We start from the raw sequence: 6078 nt of genomic DNA on the forward strand, positions 1-6078 counted from the left end.
GGAAAGTCATAAAATAAAACACTAGACAGAGCGGGTGTAAGAAAGAAATTAACCTTCTCCTGAATGGAAATTCCATTCAAGGGTCAGAATAACTCCTTCTGACACCTTGTAATATAACCACGTCCCTTATTCCTAAGAAAATCAGAGGATGTCATCTACTCTTCCAGCAATCTTTTTTCTTCTTTGTGATTGCCGGTGTTATGGTTTGTAATGCTTGCTACTAACCTTGGTATTTGCACTTAAGAAAAAAAGCCCTGTAGACAGAAGTTGTCATAGAGGCAAAAGAAGCCAAGTCCCCATTCCCCTAAAACCTCCTTCCACAAGCTCAGGGTGAAAACCAAGGTCTTCTTGCAGCAGCACATAAATCTTTCCCCTCCCAGCTCAAGCAGGCCATTTTCCTCCTCAAAACCAAACATCAGACTTGTCAAAAATGTTTCCTTATTGATCAGACAGAGACAGAATATTGATGTTAGAGAGAGATTTGCTGAACTAGGCCTCTGGTTTCTGGGAACAGCTGAACCTGTAATGGTGCCCCTGACCGTGAGAATTGTAGCAGAGACTCTGTCCTGGTGGAGGCTGCACTGAGTTTCAGGCACTACGCCCAATCCAGACATATAAGGCTGATTAAAGGCAAGAACACCAGCCATCAGGCAACCGACACCGGCAGAGGACGGAGAAGCCACATGTGAGCTCAGCGCCCCTCCCACCAGCCCGGTTCGTGCTGCGGTGAAACCACGGGCAAACCAGAGCTGCTTTCCTTCTATGCTTTTAGAGAGAAGCACAGAAGCATCTTGTGAGAGATTTAATAGCAGCGGCAGGAGAGACAGGCTATTTTCCGAGGAATCAGAGAAGCCTCGGCTGCATCCGGAGGGTCCCTGCAGAGCCCCCTCCCGCCGCACTGCCCCCGCTCCCCCGTCTGCAGGCTTCTCCGCAGTCCGGCAGCCACGGGCGGGGCGGGCATCTGTAAAGCATCTTCTCCCTCGGGGTGATCCAAGCTCCGTTAGGGTTCTTTCACAGGAAAGGGAAGGTAGAGAACCGACGGTCTGTGGTTCTTTTCCACATTAATAGTATTCTTTATATTCGGTGGCTTTTTTATTATGAAGAGAGAAATAAATGAGGACTAAGGAGTGAGACAGAGAGGGAGAGAAAGAGAAGGGAGGGAGGGAGCAAGGAGGATTTTTTTCTGAACTTTTTCTTTTGTACTGGAGTACAGCCGATTAACAATGTTGTGATAGTTTCAGGCGGACAGCAGAGGGACTCGGCCATACATACATGTATCCATTCTCCCCCAGATTCCCTTCCCATGCAGGCTGCCACACAACGCCGAGCAGCGTTCCCTGTGCTATACCGTAGATTCTTGATTATTCACTTTAAATATAGCAGTGTGTACATGTGTGCGTGCTCAGTCGCTTCAGCCGGGTCCAACTTTTTGTGACCCTATGGACTGTAGTCCGCCAGGCTCCTCTGTCCATGGGATTCTCCAGGCAGGAATCCTGGAGTGGGTTGTCATGCGCTCCTCCAAGGAATCTTCCCAACCCAGGGATCAAACCCACAACTCTTACATCTCCTGCATTGGCAGGTGGATTCTACACGAAAAACCTAGCGAGCCCAGCAGTATGTACATGCCATCTTAAACTCCCTAACTATCCCAGGAAGGGAGATTTTGAAAGAGGTTAGAGGACACCTGTTTAATATTTATTTATTTAGTTGTGCGGGGTCTTGAGTGCCACGTGTGGGAGCTTTAGTTGAAGCCCTGTAGGATCTAGTTCCCCAGCCAGGGATTGAACCTGGGCCCCCTGCATTGGGAGCATGGAGTCTTAACCACTGGACCACCAGGGAAGTCCCAGAGGACACTTTTTAAATCAAAAGAAGTGGCAGTGAGTATGCTGATACAACATCAAGCACAGCCCCGGGGGCACCAAGTGACAGAGACGGTCCTCATCGCAGAGGGGCCACACGGCAGCAGCGGGGCTGCGGAGGATTACCTCCCAGAATTGCCTGAGCAGCTTTCCCAAAACGCAATTCTCCTCCTCCGGCTAGAGATTCTCAGGGTGATCTAACGGCTCACAATTCAGAGAAACGTCCAAGATGTGTTAAGCGAAAAGGACATGATGCAGAAGAGTCTGTGTAGTAAGATCCCATTTTGAAAATAACACAGACATAATCACATGTCTTATTTGCCTGTGTTATTATGTGCCTAGAATAGCATGGAAGAACATATGACTAATGGAAACTTCTCTAAGGGATGGTGTTGTGAGGGCTTTCACTCTTAAGTTACCCATGTGGGGTATTTCACATTTATTAGCCAGCATGTGTCCCTCCCCCCAACGAGACCCACAAAGCCCTGTGCTGGCACGCTGGCATGAGTGGCACACGCTAGAACAAGAAAAATGAGGCGAGTGATTGATTTCGGGCAGGAAGATCCTGGCATATGCTAACAGAACAAACGTTTAAGGCTGAGCAAGACTGGATGAAAAGGCTCCACAGGCCAAGGAGAAGATGCGGGACACCACCAGGGATTCAGAGGGCGACAAGGAGAGGCTGCAAGCCCCGCCCGCAGAGGTCAGCTGAATGAATTTCTCTTGGCTCCTGAAAGCAGCACCCTGACTGCACCCACCTGTCAGGGTGCAGGTGGCCGACAGTGGCCGCGCTCTCTTCTCCTTGCCCCACAGTGAGGCCCACCCATGGCTGAGGGTGGCTTGTCACTTAGAGCTGTCCATCTCGAAGTGACACTGATCTACACCCCAAGTCTCCCCAGCACCGCCCCACACCTGCCTCCCCACCCACCTCCTGAGGAAACTCCTGGCATCTATTTCAATGACACACACATCTTCAAGCCACTGCCTGGCCCCAGATCATGCAAGACGTGAGCCTGGAGGCTGGTTACAACATAAGAGGGGAGGCCTGCTCTGGACAAGGATGGAACTAGATGCAGCAAGTGTGAACTCAAGGAGCCAAGATGGCGATGGAAATCCACCACCCCATTCTGTGAGCCTTTCACAGCATCCTCATGTTACACCACATGCAGGGACTCCCTCTATGATGAGAAACAGGTTTTGAAAGAATCCAGTGTGACTCAACATTCACTTTTCTCAAACCTGAACTCAAATTTAGCTCTTAAGACATTCTTCCCATCAGCTTTCTATAGGGCAATTAAATGTCTAATTAGTGCTCTGAAGACACCTTTCCCCCTCTGCAGGTAAACAAGCTTGTGTGCACACACACACAGCACACACACAGACCACATACACATCACACACAAATCATACTACACACCACATACACACACAACCCACATGCCACACACACCACATACATAACACACACACATGCTGCTACTGCTGCTGCTAAGTCACTGCAGTCATGTCTGACTCTGTGCGACCCCATAGACGGCAGCCCATCAGGCTCCTGTCCCTGGGATTCTCCAGGCAAGAACACTGGAGTGGGTTGCCATTTCCTTCTCCAAACACACACACATAGTCGTGCTCAATCACTCAATCATGTCCGACTCTTTGCTACCCCATGACTGTAACCCACCAGACTCCTCTGTCCATGGGATTTTCCAGGCAAGAATACTGGAGTGGGTTGCCATTTCCTTCTCCAGGGGATCTTGCCAACCAAGGGATCGAACCAGCTTCTCCTGCTTGGCAGGCAGATTCTTTACTACTAAGCCACCTGGGAAGCTCTAACACAGACACACACACACACACAGCACACACATCTCTCACACACACACACCCCTCATGTAGCCCCTCTCCCTTCCATTTGCACAACCAGGCTGCAATACCATGCCTGGAGTACTCCCCCTTCCACCCCTCTCATTGCCTTAGTTATTAAATGCCGACTGAAATTCTCTTGGCTTCTGAGAGCCGCAGCACTGTTTGACAGTCACTTGATGTGCTCTTGTTTGCCCTCACCCCATGTGAATCAGGCGGCAGTGTTGAGGGCAAATAGTATTCACCCCCCAGTCACAGCCCACAACTCACCATTGCCCACTGCCTCTGATATAAGATTGGAAATTAACTATCCCCCACCAAAGATTATCACTCACTAATAATCCTGGACTCTAAACATTGCTTCCAGAATGTACACTTTCATGCTGGCAAGGGTTTTTTACTATTTCCTGATAGTGGCTGTAACAAGACTCCATTACCAGATTGGCAGATAATGGTGATCCTAACAAGTGACATCTGCACAGAATTTTATAGTTGACAGAGATCTCTTCACACTTGGTTTTCACTTGTTGCTGTTCAATCGCTCAGCTGGGTCCAACTCTTTGTAACCCCATGGACTGCAGCATGCCAGGCTTCCCTGTACTTCACTATCTCTGAGAGTTTGCTCAAACTCATGTCCACTGAGTGGATGATACCATCCAACCATGACATCCTCTATCATCCCCATCTCCTCCTGCCTTTAATCCTTCCCAGCATCAGGGTCTTTTCCAGTGAGTCAGCTCTTCCCATCAGATGGCCAAAGTATTGGAGCTTCAGCTTCAGAATCAGTCCTAAACGCTAAATGTTTTCACTTACAGAATCTCATTCAGTCCCCAAGAAATGAGATAGCAGAATAAGACTCCTTCTGCCTCCATTTCGACTGAGATGCCAAAAAAAAAAAAAAAAAAGGTACCTGATATCAAGATGCTTGGGACAGACCTTTCTCAGAAAATTCACAGAGATGTCCCCAGCACCTCTTCTACAACTCCTGACCCCTGGTTACTATTAGGATGTGAAAAGAGGGCAGAGAGAAGCAAGAGCTTTGTAAGGGGTTGGGATGAGAATATCTATACAGCCTATCTTCTGAGATAGCCACACTGCTGCAAATCCTGTGCACCTTCTCCAAACCCCTGTGGAACAGGGGAGGTGCTGCCCCAGAGCAGAAGGGGGCTCTGGGGACCAGCAAAAAGCCTTCCCTCTGTCCTTGCCTTCTGACTGTGGAACAGGGTAGGTGGAACAGGGGAGGTGCTGCCCCAGAGCAGAAGGGGGCTCCGGGGACCAGAAAAAAGCCTTCCCTCTGTCCTTGCCTTCTGACTAGAATAAGGAACTCTCAGAAGAGTGGCTTAAGTGCCATCTGCACTGCATTCAGCTTGCTTCCTGAGTGTGACAGCCATCGGAAGGTCAGAAGGTCGAAGGGAAGTGAGCTTGGTGGGAGGAGGAGCCAGGAGCTAGCTCCACCCCCTCCCCGCTGGGCCTCTGGCGTCAGCAGCTGGGGAGGAGGAAGGAGCTCTTCCTTCCTCCTGGTTCTGCTGTGTTCGCATCCCAGCTTCCAGGGCTCAGCTGTTGGGAGGCACATGGTACATCCCCCACACTTGCCCTGCAGTTCCACATCACTGAATGGGTATGGATGCAGCCCAAGGAGACAGAACCGTTCCTCATTTGAAGGTCAGGACCATGATTTACCTCTTAGAAGGGAAAGAAAAAAACCTCTTTACCTGGAGAAGAAGGGCAGAGTACAGGATGGGATGGAAGGAGGGGAGGGAGGTAAGAAGTCTTCTGGAGTAGCAAAGAGAAGCCCAAAACCTAGAACATACCCATCTGCTTCCTTATATTGTTCTATTTCCTTTAAATGTTTTTGTTTGGCCACACCATGTGGCATGCGGGATCTTAGTTCCCGGATCAAGAATCGAACCTATTTCCCTTACGGTGGAAGTGGAGTCTTAACGACTGGACCCCACCAGGGAAGCCCTGTATTGTTCTATTTCTGAAAATGAAGTTTGACCACAAAGGACTTTAGTGGGAGAAGAAACACTTCTCTCACCTCATTAAGAGTTTCCACTTTGTTTCTCTCAGTGTCAAAATGAACATGTGCCCTGGACGTCCCCTTCGACGTCCCCTTCCTAAGTGAACAATGCAAAGAAATAGAGGAAAACAATAGAATGGGAAAGACTAGCGAGCTCTTCAAGAAAATTAGAGATACCAAGTGAATATTTCATGCAAAGATGGGCACAATAAAGAACAGAAACAATATGGACCTAACAGAAGCAGAAGATATTAAGAAGAGGTGGCAAGAATACACAGAAGAACTATACAAAAAAAGATCTTCATGACCCAGATAATCACAAAGGTGTGATCACTACCTAAA

The 6078-nt window shown here is 48.9% G+C and overlaps 1 non-coding gene across 1 annotated transcript; it reads right to left on the reverse strand.

The window, feature by feature from the left end:
• Positions 1-1766: 1766 nt before the first annotated feature.
• TRNAW-CCA lies at positions 1767-1839 on the reverse strand. Its single transcript has one exon. It is a non-coding gene; the product is annotated as a tRNA-Trp (tRNA).
• Between the last annotated feature and the right edge of the window lie 4239 nt (positions 1840-6078).

The sequence above is a fragment of the Cervus elaphus genome, chromosome 5 (assembly GCF_910594005.1).
Source record: "Cervus elaphus chromosome 5, mCerEla1.1, whole genome shotgun sequence".
Lineage (NCBI taxonomy): Eukaryota > Metazoa > Chordata > Mammalia > Artiodactyla > Cervidae > Cervus > Cervus elaphus.